This window comes from Leopardus geoffroyi, chromosome B4 (genome assembly GCF_018350155.1).
Source record: "Leopardus geoffroyi isolate Oge1 chromosome B4, O.geoffroyi_Oge1_pat1.0, whole genome shotgun sequence".
Lineage (NCBI taxonomy): Eukaryota > Metazoa > Chordata > Mammalia > Carnivora > Felidae > Leopardus > Leopardus geoffroyi.
In genome coordinates this window covers 102,652,659-102,667,886 of record NC_059341.1, presented here as the reverse complement: position 1 = coordinate 102,667,886, position 15,228 = coordinate 102,652,659, and positions in this window count along the sequence as shown.

Below are 15,228 nucleotides of genomic sequence, written 5' to 3'. Positions count from 1 at the left end.
TGATTTGCCCAAGATCACTTAGCTAACACACAGAAGCTGTGATTCAAACCAAATTTCATTAACTCCATGGACTCCAGGGATTATTCTCCATCACTATACCACGTGTGTATTTTTATTTTAACCTACAATTCTCTCTAAGCAAGAGTCTAATAAAATGCTATCGTCACCTGTAATTTTTATTTAAAAGTTTACTTGGAAAAAAAAAAGAATAGGTAGGCAACTTAAATGCTTGTTATGAATTCATTTTTGCCTACCCAAAAGAAAATGAAGTATATGTATGTTTCCTCTCCATACAAGCTCCAATGCCGAATTGATTTGGCTATGGATTCTTCATTATCCTGCTTAATATTGAGACATAACAAATTTAATGGCAAGTTCACAAGAATAATTTCCTACTAATATAACTGTGTATATGTTCCCTTTAAAGTTTATATTTAAAAGCTAAAAACTTACCATCCCATGAGAAAGTACCCTATTCCATCCCATTTCTCTCCAATGTACACAGATCATTAAAATTCACAGTTTCTGGGGCACCTGTGTGGCTCAGTCAGTTAAGTATCTGACTTCGGCTCAGGACATGATCTCATGGTTTGTGGGTTCGAGCCCCTGTTGGGCTCCGTGCTGACACCTCTGAGCTTGGAGCCTGCTTCAGATTCTGGGTCCCCCTTTCTTTCTGCCCTTCCCCTCTCAAGCTCTCTCTCAAAAATAACCATTTAAAATTTAAAAAAATATATTCACAGCTTATTTATCAAACAGAAAATTAAGGAAAGTAGAATATTTAAATATAATCAGTTATTGCTTGTCTTGTAACCAACGAAGTAATAGGTCCATAGATGATGCTGTGAAGAGGGCTACCAATTATCTAAGGAATGATTTATTCCTTGGAATATAATTGCAATATGTAGGAAGAATATATAAAAGAAAAAATAGCAAGGCAGAATATATTACAATAATATAGCAAATAAATGCCAAGGTAATTCAGAGATGAGAGAGTTAATATAGGAGAGCAAGGTCTAGGAATTCTTTGTGAAGAAGTGGTGTTTCTCCCAGGTTATAAAACATTAATTTTTAGGGGTGGCATATGGAGGCTGAGCCTACCAACAATGATTCTTAATATTAGGGAGTCTGATGGGGCACCTGGGTGGCTCAGTCGGTTAAGCGTCCAACATTGGCTCAGGTCACGATCTCATGGTTCCCGAGTTCGAGCCCCATGCTGGGCTCTGTGCTAACCGCTCAGAGCCTGGATCCTGCTTTGGGTTCTGTGTCCCTCTGTCTCTGCTCCTCCCCTGCTCACACTCTTGCTTCTCTCTCTCTCTCTCTCTCTCTCTCTCTCTCTCTCTGCCTCTCCCTCACTCATTCTGTCAAAAATAAATAAGCATTAAAAAAATTATTATATCCTGGGTACCTGGGTGACTCAGTGGTTAAATGTCTGGCTCTTGATTTCTGCTCAGGTCATGATCTCATGGTTTGTGAGACCAAATCCTGTGTTGGCTTCTGCACTGATAGGATGGAGCCTGCTTGGGATTCTCTCTCTCCCCCTCTCTCTGCCTCTCCCCAACTCCCACCTGTATGCATGTGCATGCTCTCCCTCTCTATATAAACATTTTTTTTAAAGCTTAAAAAATTATTATATCCAGAGGCACCTGGGTGGCTCATTTAAGCGTCCAACTTCCACTCAGGTCATAGTCTCACAGTTTGTGGGTTCAAGCCCCACATCGGGCTCTGCACTGACGATGTGGAGCCTGCTTGGGATTCTCTCTCTCTCTCCCTCCCACTCCCTGCCCCTTCCCCATTAGTGCTTTCTCTCTCTTCCAAAAATAAAGTTAAAAAAATTATTATATCCATTTTAACTATCCAATCTGTCGGTAACAAGCTGCATGTCAATTCAAATAAAGAAGGTGAAAATATTGCAGAAATAAGGGAAAAACAGTGATTATAATTTGTGAAATAGTCAATAATACCACCCTCTCTTCCTTGTTATAGTTAAAAACAGTTCTTAAGATCCATGTTGGAAAAGGAGAGAACAGGGCATTTCAGGCAAAGGGAAGTAGGCAAGACATTTTATCAATTCTTTCTTTATCACTCTCTAGGCTCTCATCTCTTCCTGCCTGGCTTATTGCAATGGCCATCTCAATGGCCTTCTTGTCGTAAACTCTCCTGGCTTCCAATCCATTCTGTTCACAGCCACTGTGTTAATCTCCCCTAAACACTCATTTGTTAATGCCAATTTTTTGATGAAATGACCTAAGGCAGCCATTTTAGGGAATGTTACTATAGTTTGGACAATATTAAAAGTCGTTCTTCAAAAAGTTTTTGTAGTCAAATATATTTAGAAAATGTAGTTTTAAAAACCTCTCCATGTTTGTGTGGAACTTAAGACTTAATGTGCTAATGTATGAGATGAATCTTCAAAGTGGGAGTGAGAGAGAATGTAGTATGCTTAATTCTAGAACATCCAGCTAGGGATAGTTGACATAAAATAGAGTGTGGTGACTATTTCACATGTATACATATATCAAATCCTCAGGTTGTACACCTTAAATATATACAACCTTCAATTGTCAACTATAATTAAGCAGAGGAAAAAATGCATAAGGAATCCACAAAGAAAGCAAAGTTGGAGGATATAAGGTCAATATAAAAAAAATCTATTTCTGTATACTATTAACAACTGATGATTAAAATTTCAAAATGAATGGAATTAAAATGTAACTGATATTTTATCAAAATTCCTATTTTAAAGCCATTTCCAATTCTTTCACAGGGAAAACACAAAGCATTGCCAAGAGAAATTTAAAAGGATATACATATTACAAAAAGGAGATATGCCATGATCATAGATGCAAAGACTGATTGGTGTTAACAGTTGATTTTCCACAATTTGATACATAATTCAACACAATCACAATCAATGTCCCAGAAGGCTTCTTTTTTGGGTAGAACTTGCCCAGATGATTCTAAAATTTATGTGAAAATGTTCATGTCCTATAGCATACAAACTATTTGGAAAAGAAGAAAGTTGGGGGAGTTACAGTACTAGATTTCAGGACTTATTAAACCACAATAACCTGAATAGTGTAATATGGTTGAAAAACAGATGTATAGAATAACGAAATGAGAATGGAGAGTCTAGACAAAGATCCATGTATATATTGACAAATTGATTTTTAACGAAGGTGCAAAAGCTATTTTCAGTCAGGAAGAATAATCTTTTCAAAAAATTGTGCTGGACCAATTAGGTATCCATATACAATGTAATAAATCTGGGCCCTTACTTTAAGACATATACAATAATGGGAGCACCTGGGTGGCTCAGTTGGTTAAGTGTCCGACTTCCGCTCAGATCATGATCTCATGGTCTGTGAGTTTGAGCCCTGCGTCGGGCTGTGTGCTGACAGCTCAGAGCCTGGAGCCTGTTTCAGATTCTGTGTCTCCCTCTCTCTCTGACCCTCCCCCGTTCATGCTCTGGCTCTCTCTGTCTCAAATTAAATAAACGTTAAAAAAAAAAAAGACATATACAATAATGTACTTGAAAAAGACCATCGATCTAAATATAAGGTCTAAAACTAATACTACAAACATTCTATTAGAAAACAGTGGCAAGAAATTTTGTAGGAAAGGTTCCTTAGAAAAAAACAACTAAAATATGAGCTACAAAAAAAGTGATAACTTTAATCAAAATTACACACTTCTACTCTCCAATACCGAGTTAAGGCAGTGAAAAGTCAAGCCCCGGAGGAGGAGACAACAGTGGCAAATACATAACTGATGAAGAACTGAAGTCCAGAATATATAATTTCTACAACTGAATAATAAAAACTCACATCCTATTGTAAACGAAAGATTCAGACAAAAGATTTCGACAAACATTCCACCAAAAAAGATTTACTAACGGAAAGTAAACATAAGAAAAGATTTTCAAGATCGTTAGTCATCAGTGAAGTACAAATTGAAACCACAATGTGATATCATAAAACACCCACTTGTATTGCTAAAATTAAAAAGACTGTCCATAACAAGTGCTTGCAAGTATCAAGAGCAACTCGAACTCTCTTAGGCTGCTGGTGGGAACAGATCCTCACAACATTAAACAGACAACTACCTTACATTAAAGCATTTCCACTCTAAAGAAATTAAAGTCTATTTTCACACAGACTTGTGCACCAATGTTCACAGGAGATTTGTTGGGAATTCTTTATGAAAATCTAGAAGCTTTTAACTAAAAGCTAGAAACAATCCAAGTGACAACCAATAGGTGAATCAAATTGTGGTATAATCACACAATGGAATACTTTTCAGTAATTAAAAAGAACTGAGACTCCTAATGAGTTTCTCCAAACTAATCTGCCAAGTGAAAGAAGCCACATTCCCTTCTCTCAGATGAACATACGTTATACACTCATGCACAGGATGGTATAATGTATGGTTCCGTTTATGTAAGATCCTAGAAAATGCAAAATAACTTAATGACAGAAGGCAGATCAGTGGTTATTTGGAGATGGGGGTAGTGGAAAATCTGGACTACAGACGAGCACGGGGAAACTTTAGGAGTTTGTGGAATGGTTATTTTAACTGTGGTAATGGTTTCATAGGTGTACACGTATGTTAAAATTTATCACATTTTAGTGTGTACAGTTTATTAAAAATCATTTATACTTCAACGAAGCTATTAAAAAAAAAACTACATATGGGGAAAAAATGATAGTATTTCTTAGCTTGGAATTTGTTGCCCTCTGCAATCTGACCAGTCTCTGAAAATACTTGAATGACATTGAACCATACTTGCTGATATCTGACATCTAAAGGTGGCCTGGCTAAGTATTTCTCCCACTTTGAAACTTTAGTATGCTTCCCCCCCCCCACCCCGAAACTTGTGGGATTTTCTTTTCTTGTCCTCAACACTTAGTTATTTTTATCAAGATAAGCTGTGGCGTTAAATTTCCCTAGAACACGAACCACATATAGTGGTTCACATGTTCTTCGATTTCAAGAATTATTCTTTTACTAGACTTTGAAAGTATTTTCTGTACTTTTTTATGCATTCAATCTTCTTTGTCTGGCCTTCCATATCAACTATTTTCTCATCTATATTGACCAAGACAACCTTCATGTTTCCCTCACCTTGACTCATCTTCAGACCGGCTTCTTCCTGTCTCTGATCTCGCATCTGCCTTACAGAATGTAAATGGCCTAACCACAAAGGTTTCTCCCCTCTCAGAGCATTAATATTAGAAATCTTTTCATTATCAATTTTCCTCATTTTCTTTCAGATTTACCTCTTTTTAGAAGTGTCTTGCTGGTTTTATAACCTCCTACTGTTTTTCTTAAAGACCTGGCAGTCATCCCTAATTGTCAGGGGAGAGAAGACCCCCATATCTCCCAGCTTCTGTGAAAGGGTAGGAGCCTACCTTGACTTGCTCTAAATTGTAAAACCATCTCGTCATAAAGATACGAAAAGATGGCTATGATCCCCACACTCTGCACTTAAAAATTCTCCTGCCTCTTTTATCAGCAGAGTTGAGTTCAGACTACATTCTGATCTTTCTCCCCTATTGCAATGACTTTGAGTAAAACCCTCCTTACCTATTTTGTCTAGTACAATTTTTCCACTGATCGTATTTTCAATTTCTTTTCCCTGGCTTGCAGTATCTATCTATACTCAAGTCTGTCAGGCATGCTATAGAATGAACACTAATAATACAGTTTTGTTCTTTTTCAATTTTTTTGGATTATCTAATTCATTAGTTCTGGTAGCTTCTTTTCCAATTGATAAAATATTTTAAGTAAATTCTACCCCCAATGTGGGGCTCAGACTCATGATCATAAGATCAAGAGTCACATGCTCCCCCAACTGGGCTGGCCAGGAGCCCTGTCCAATTGATAATTTGAGATTTTATAGCTTACCATTGAACTAATTTACCTAAAAGGACAAAGCAATTCTTTCCTAAAATTCTGAGTTTACCTATGCTTTGTACATGTTTATTTTTTCATTTGGTTGTGAGAACTTTTGAGTTGATTTAATGCTTCTTTATTTTTGTTTTTAATATAAATAATCCAACTGAGGCCAATATTTGCCCCTACATAGTGTGCAGAGATTTTCTTTGTGTAACCACTAATCATGGCATCACTTCAGTATCTTAAATGGGAGGGCTTGACATTTTTTTTCTTCGTCCAATAGTTCAGCTTATTCAGCTATTGGGAGAAAGGGGTACTGAGGGGAAAAGACATTAGGCAGCCAACTTCTTGTCAACTTTTCCTACAAATTTATTGAATTCCATCTCCTATTTGCATATATAGTCAAATGAAATGTGAGGTCAGAATGAGATCTCCATGTCTGGGCTTTCAGGAGTGAATACCACCTCGGAAAAAGTTTCTTCTAATGTGAATCTCAATGTCTCAGAGGGTTTTGCTATTGAATCTATTCACAGAATATCTTTGTAGACCCTAAATGTCCCCACACTACTGTTTCCTAGTTTTTCCTTTGACCCATTAATAGCTGCAATCTCTTCCCTTTCTTTTTAAGTAAGTTACCAAGATTATTTTTGTGTGATCAGTAGATCTCTTGCTCAGCCTTACGACCCTCCCCATTCTACAGAATAAGAATGAATACACAACTATTAACCCCCAAACTAGAGAATTTAGAAGGACTCTACACCTTCTAAATTCTTCGTCATATTCAAGAGTATGGGTACTTACTCTTTGTTGAATTGTTGAGGACTTCATCTATAGATTGTGTATCAGCTAGCAGAGCCTTTAGAATTTTAAGCATGGCTTTGTTGCCACTGTTTTAGTATCTATATAGTTTATATCCAGCTTAAGGTTGTTTTTCTTCTTTGAAAGAGATCAATGCTTTGCACAATTTGCCAGCTTTCTTGGAAGTCTTCCCAAATTAACATTAAAATAACATTCAAATTTTCTCTGTGGCACAACAAAACATTTGCTCAATTCAGATGAGACGTGATTAGCACCCATTTGCTTAATCTCTTTTAATAATTTGACAGGTAATAAGCTTCTAACTGGTCTCACTGCCTCAGCTCTGGTTCCCCTCTCCAGTTTATTTTCAGCAGTGCAGCCAGAATGATCGTGTTAAGATGGAAGTCAGATCATGTTCCTCTTCCACTCAAATTCCTACATTTTCCATCTCATTCAGAATAAAATCTGAAGTTTTTGCTATGAATTACAAGGACCTAAATGGTCAGGGCCCCTTTCCATCTCTAACCTAATCTCTTACACTTTCTCCCTGAATCATATCAATCCCAATGGCTGCTTTATCATTTTTTTTTTTTTTTTTATAACCCAGCTCTGCTTTCCCTCATTGCAAGTTTTTGCATTGGCTCTTCCCCCAGCTTGGCTCATTCAGACTGAGTCACCTTCTCAGAAGACTTTAACCACCATATCCAAAACTGCAACACCCTTGACATCTTAGCCTTCCTGCCTGCCTTTTATCTCACTTAGCACTTTTGTTAATCTTTTCATTTAAAAAGATATTTTTAATGTTTATTTTATTTATTTATTTATTTTTTTTTTTAAGTTTATTTATTTTTGGGACAGAGAGAGACAGAGCATGAACGGGGGAGGGGCAGAGAGAGAGGGAGACACAGAACCGGAAACAGGCTCCAGGCTCTGAGCCATCAGCCCAGAGCCCGACGCGGGGCTCGAACTCACGGACCGCGAGATCGTGACCTGGCTGAAGTCGGACACTTAACCGACTGCGCCACCCAGGCGCCCCATTTTAATGTTTATTTTTGACAGAGACTGAGCGTGAGCAGAGGAGGGGCAGAGAGAGAGGGAGACACAGAATCTGAAGCAGGCTTCAGGCTCTGCACTGTCAGCACAGGGCCCGGCATAGGGCTGCAACTCACAAACTGCAGGATCATGACCTAAGGCCGAAGTTGGACGCTTAACTAATTGAACCAATGAGGCGCCCCTTTTTATCTTGATTATTATCCATCTTCCCCATGGGAGTTTAAGTTTCATGTGGACTTTTTTTTAATGTTTTTTTATTTTTGAGACAGAGAGAGACAGAGCACGAACCGGGAGGAACAGAGAGAGAGGGAGACACAGAATCTGAAGCAGGCTCCGGGCTCTGAGCTGTCAGCACAGAGCCTGATGTGGGGCTCGAACTCAGAGACCGTGAGATCATGACCTGAGCCGAAGTCAGATGCTTAACCGACCGAGTCAACCAGGTGCCCCAATGTGGCCAAGGTTTTTTGTCTGCTTTGTTTACTTCTGTATCCTCAGTGCCTAGAACAAGGTTTACTTGTAATGGACAGAATGTGTGGCCCCGCAGATTCACAGGTGGAAGCCCACCCCTCCCCGCCCAAATGATTTATTAGAGGGTAGAATCTTTGGGAAGTAATTAGGTTTAGATGAGGTCATAAGGGTGAAACCAACTGATGGTATTAATACCCTTTTCAGAAAGGAAGGTATAACCAGAGCTTCCTCCGTCTGCCACATGAGGATACACTGAGAAGGCAGCTGTCCCCAGATCAGAAAGAAGGCTCTTACCAGACACAAGCACGCAGGTATCCTGATCTCAGACTTCTAGCCTCTGGAACGGTGAGAAAATGTAGTTTAAGCCACCCCTGTGGCATTTTGTTTTAGGAGCGCAAGCCAACTACATCACTGGTCAATAGTTGAACAAGTACATAAATAAATCAAGGCCTGGAAAGGAAAGACCCTGATAGCTTTGGCGTAGGGATCTTCCCTCTAAGCAGGAAAACTCAGCTGCCACAGACCACTAACATGATCCATGTTATCCAATTTTGTGATAAAAAAATAAAACCAAAGACCTGGGACTATTGTTGACAGTGTTCAATTTTTTTTTTTCCATAGATAGACTATAGCATATTGATTTCAAGTGCAGCCTGCAGAGCCAGAACGCCTGGGTTGAATCCTCGACTTGATATACCTTGTGCAAATTACTTAATCTCTGTGAATCATTTGTCAAACAAACATAATACAATAGTGATCTCAAAAAATTGTTGTTGGGATTACAGAAGTTCATATGTTAGAGCATTTATTGCCATGTATTTAGTGTTCTATAAATATTAGATACTGTTATTCAACTACTGTGAAATTGCTTAGCTTTATTTTAGGATTCACAAATAAGGAAAGATGTGCCTCTAAACCAAATAGCTACCATTTTCAAACCACACCAGTTTTTTTTTTTTTTTTTTTACTTTTCTGCATAATAGTTTTTTTAATTTTAATTTATTTTTTTATTTTTTAAATTTACATACAAATTAGTTAGCATATAGTGCAACAATGATTTCAGGAGTAGATTCCTTAGTGCCCCTTACCCATTTAACCCATCCCCCCTCTCACATCCCCTCCAGTAACCCTTAGTTCTCCATATTTATGCGTCTCTTCTGTTTTTCCCCCCTCCCTGTTTTTATTTTTGTTTCCCTTGCCTTATGTTCATCTGTTTTGTCTCTTAAAGTCCTCATATGAGTGAAGTCATGATTTTTGTCTTTCTCTGACTAATTTCACTTAGCATAATACCCTCCAGTTCCATCCACGTAGTTGCAAATGAACCACCCCAGTTTTATATCCCCTTTTCAAATAAACAAAGCTGTACAGAATGTCAAAATCCATTCTTTACAGGGAATGAGCATGCATTTTAACCTTAAAAAATAAAAGATCAATTGTTCCTGATGTTTCTAAATCTCTCAAAGGTCACGACTGCCTAGTGACGAAACCAGTAATCTGAGAACTTTTGGATAGCACTTCCTTGGGTAAAGAAAGCATGCCTACTTCTAGCCTTTATAATGAACAATGTCTACAGTCACACATTCATAGAATATTAAAACTATTAGAGGTATAAAAGTTCGTATAGGTCACACTCATTTTTGTGATAAGCGAACTGAAGTCCTAATTGAGTGTTTTCATAATGGGTATCCGATATGTAATACAACGCTTAGGGTTTGATCTATATCCTATTATATTAAGGACAAATAACTTGTAGTGGTGGGTACACTTTCTATTTGCTTAGACCAAAACTCCAATTGTTTCATCATAAGACTGTCAAAAATTCCACATACATAACAATACTCCAATGGCAGAGAATACTCAAACATCTGTGAGGATGGCAAGCAAGTATAAGTTGAATGCATATGTTTTATATAAAACCGCACATGCCTATGCATAAACAGGGTTACATGTAACCTATCCTAAGCACAGGCATCACTTTTACAAGTCAACCTTTAGATGCAGATCATCATCCCAATTAAAACTAAAGGCAGATACTGTGTTTGAAATGATATAAACAGTAGCATATGATTTTTATATTAAGAGCATTTGGTAAATCAAAAAATTTCAACTGCTATATCCTCATGCAATTGCAGGCAATTTAACATGATTTCTTGTGTTTTTCACTTACCAAAATGAACCATTAAAGAACTAGTAATTGAGTGGAGAGAAGGTATTTCATAAAGGGCCTTTTTTTTCTTTCTTTCTTTCTTTTTTTTTTTTTTTTTTTTTTTTGCACTCATTACACATACTCACCCTAGGGGCATACTATTCCCAACCAGTAACAGTTGCTCTTCAACAACTTTAATTGTCTCCAAATTTTGTGCTGCTCATTTCTTCCACTTGCTTTCTTTCCTTTCTATGATTTTCTCTTTGTTTGTAGGACTTGATATGTATAGCATGGCAGTGCTGTTAGCCAACACACTACTCAGGGGAAATTTCACTTACTCTTGGGGATGTTTCACAAAAATACTTTACATGGGAAAGCTTATCAGTATGTCTGAATACTATACAGTAAACAGCAGTCATTGAGTTGTTTTTCACTGGCATTACTTAAACATTTCTAATCCTTTAAAGGACCTTGGGAAAACAAGGCTGATTTCCAGGCCAGAGATTTACTTATTTATTTTCTAATTAGTAGATATCATACCTTGCTATAATACCTAAGTTGATATTCAGTGGTACCTCATCCGAAAACTATAACATTTCAAATGTCTATTAAATATTGATGAGGCTAAAGCCAATTGGTTAGATTTTTAAAAATTTAGTCCTATTTGATATCAAGTAGATATTAGTGTATTTTTATTTGCAGTAATAGCACTTATGCATGATCCTTGATTGAATCCCAGTTCCCAAGCATCAACTTCTACTGAGATTAGCTGAGTGCATTGGGCCTATTGAGCCATTAGCTTTTATTGAAGGATAGATGAATATCAGCCCCTACAGAATAGTGAATTAGTTCTTGCCTTGTAGCAAAGCTTTTTCCTGGTTTCTCTCCATAATGGGACTCCTTTAACCATGCCTTTTTCTAATGCAGCCAGAGAGTCAAGTAGCAGCCAGAAAAAGAAAATGAGATCTATTGAAATAAAATCATCAAGTGGGCATGGCTTTAGCTTCTCACAGTAGGGTGATCTGACACGATTAATCTCTAATAATAAAAGGTGGCCCTTTGGGGGTCCATGGCAATTTGATAGTGAAGTATACATGTTCTAGAATTGAAGTAATAGCTGTCATTCATGAAAAGATTTTTAAAAATTACCTAAAAGGATGTACTCTCTGATAAATGAATCTTATGATGGAATAAAATGTTCCCTCATTCTCCAGCCTTCTTCTTTTAAGGTATTTTACACTTATACTTTTACGCAATCACTGTCTAGCACATTTTATTATTATTTCAGACATATTTTTTAAAGCTCAAATAAAAAGATGTCAAAGAAATACCCTGTATCACCATACCTTGGAATTTAACACATTAGCAACTTTTATAGATAAAATAATTAAAATGGTTAGCTCTTTTTTTTTTTTTTTCTTTTCTGGAAGAACTAAATCTCTTGTATTTACCACTTTTAAGGTAATTTTTTCTGAGATCTTTCAGGATTAGTTTATCAACATTTTACAAAGGGGTAATTTGGGGAAATGGGGAATGATACTAAGAATATGAATGTATTTAAACTGGATATCAGCAGAACCTCAGTCTATTCTGAGCATCTACTCTGAAACAAAAACAAAAATGACAGTAAATAGACTTCTACCAGGTATGATGTAGAGGGTTTGACAGACCTTTTTTCCCCATGGTAAAAATGACAATAATAACGACAAAATGTAAATCATATTTCTCTGTGGGATTAGAAACAGCAGCATTTGCAAAGAAACCTTGATATACCGAATTCAAGGCAGAAATCAGCCTTCATAGTTGAACAAAGCCTAGTGCAGCTTCTATATGGTTCTTAGAGAAAACGTACAGACTTACAAGTTCTAAAATCTTTGATCCAAGTTTTCCACCTTCACAAGCTTTAGAAAATAATGAAATTAAGCCCAAAGTAAGAAAGAAAGTCAGATTAACAATAGAAAATTATGAAATAGAAAGTAGAGAAAACAATCCATGAAACCAAAACCCAGTGTTTGGAAAAGAGAAACAAAATTGATGACATTGTAACCACAATGAACAAAAAATAAATTATCAATTGTCAATCTTAAGAATAGAGAGGAATAATTACTATAAATTCTACAAGCATTCAAAGAATAAAGGAATATTACGAACGATTATATGCCAATCAATGTGACTGCTCTGATGGAATGGAGAAGTTCCTTAAAAGACACAGGTTACCAAAATGAAGCAAATAGCAAAGATCTTGAACAGTACTACTCTTAATAACTTGAATTCAAAATGTAAAACTTTCTCACAAATAAAACATTAGGTGCAAATGACTTCAATGGTAAATTCTAGGAAACATTAAAAAATTATATTGTCACTTCAATAGGTGCAAAAACAGTATTTGATCAAATTCCATGCCCACTCGTGGTAAAAATTCTCAGCAAAATAGGAACAAAAGGGAAATTCTTCAGTCTGATAAAGATTACTTATGAGAGAAGACTACAGTAAGCATCCTATTAATTAAATACTTTACTTTCTAAAAGGAAACAACAAGCTGGTCTCTCCCTCATCACTTTTAAAACTATTACAATGGAATTTCCATCCAGTGTAGTAAGATGGGTAAAAGAAAAATAAGATTGAAAGGAAAAATGTGTTTTTTCATAGACAACATAATTTTGTTCGTTATAAATTCACACAAATCTACCAAAAGAGAGATGCTACATCAAGCAAATTATCCAGGTTGTATTTCACAAGGACAACGTATAAATTTCAATTGTAGTTTTATAAATGAGGAACAGTGGGATTATCAAATTTAGAAACCAAAACCATTCATAATATCATCCAAAAAGGGAATATATTTAGTGAAAAATATTTAAGACCTCTACAAGAGTTAGAAATGTCCATCAATAGGTCAATTATAAGTAAATTTTGGTCTATTTATATGCATGCAATGAGAAGTTATTAATCAACAAATAACTTACTATTGATTCTTTCAACGTCACGGATGCATCTTTAACGTGATTTTACTCTTTAAAATGACTAAAAGAAACCAAACACAAAAATGTATACATTGCATGGTTATACTTCTATGAAACCCAAGAACAAGCAAATTCATTTATGGTGTTCGAAATAAACAAAGTTGGCTTTTGGGTGGGGGGTTGCCTGAAAGGGAGCGTGGGAAAAAACAAAAACAAAAACAAAAACAGAGATGGTAATTTTCTCTATCTCGATTGGAGTGGTATTTATACTGGTGTATACATTTGCCAAAACACATCATATTGTCCATTTAATAACTATTTACTATGTATAAATTCCATCTCAATACAAAATGTTTAAAACTCCTTTCCTCTTCTCATCTACCACACTTAATTCAATCATAAAGCAGGAATGTAGGAAGTCAGTCCAGGGTCAAGCACCTATGCATCATGTCTTGCCCCATTGCATTTTCTTATTCTCTAAATGATAATTAGTGCCTAATATGGACTGGGCATTGTATTAAGCACTAGGGATACATAATCTCTAAGATAGGATTCCTATACTCTGAGTGTTTAAGGTCTGAAAAGATTAATTAACTCAGGTACCCTCTACTCCACACAGCTTGAACCAGCTTATAGATTCCAACTAATTATTTAACTTGTTATTTAAGCAGCAATTCACCAAACCTTCTGGATTCATAGCAAATAGCTCCAAAACAGTGGAAAGCTATCTCTACCTCATTCCTTTGTGTCTGGAAATAATTTGGTGCAATAGAAGGAGCATTTCAAGTGTAATTCTTTGAACAGAAAGAATTCTTGATGGGTAAAAGATCTGTCACAAACTGCCCTCTGACCTCAGAGTGATAAATGTGGATATTGCATGCACACTCCAGTGAAAAAACTAAGAAGCAGAGGCAGAGTGTGAAGTGCCCATGGACTAGTCTATATATTTTCAAATGTATTTCTAAAAGTTGTGGGAAGCCATTACAACTCTGTGTGCAGTGAGGGGAGGGTCAAGGCATTACAGTTCTTAAGCAGGAGAAAGCCAAGTTCAATCTTAAAGACTTTTTTTTTAAATTTTACTTATTTTTGAGACAGAGAGAGACAGAGCATGAATGGGGGAGGGGCAGAGAGAGAGGGAGACACAGAATTGGAAGCAGGCTCCAGGCTCTGAGCCATCAGCCCAGAGCCCAACGCGGGGCTCGAACTCACGGACCACGAGATCGTAACCTAAGCCGAAGTCGGACACCCAACCGACTAAGCCACCCAGGCGCCCCTCTTAAAGACTTTTTAAAGAGAGGACTATGATCACAATGTGAGTAAAGACTAGGGGGTGAGATATTCACCATAGAATACTTTAAGGCCATTACACTCAATCAAGAAACTCTAAGGGACTAAATTAAAATAGAGGAGGATGTGTGCCTGAGTGGTTCAGTTGGTTAAGCCTCCAACTCTTGGGTTTGACTCAGGTCATGATCTGAAGGTTCGTGGTTGGAACCTCATGTCAGGCTCTGTGTTGACAGTGTGAAGCCTGCTTGGGATATTCTCTCTCTATCTCTCTCAAAATGAATAAATAAACTTAAAAAAATAAAACAACATAACATGGGAATGGGTTTGAGACATACTATTAAAGAAGAAGAATACATAAGAGGTGATAATGGAAGCTATGTACAACACACTTTTCTAAGATGTTTCTTAGGCTTTTGGCTTTAACAACCAGGTAGATAGTAGTGCCATTTTTGAAAACAGAATAGAAGAAAACATTCTTTTCTTTGGATATGTTTTAGGTTCAGTACAGGATGATCAAGTTTCAGATGATTGTGAGACATCACATGAAGGTTTACAACAAGTAGCTAGTTGGTTGAAATTACAGGAGACAAAGCTGAACTTGACAGTTGTGTGTTGGGA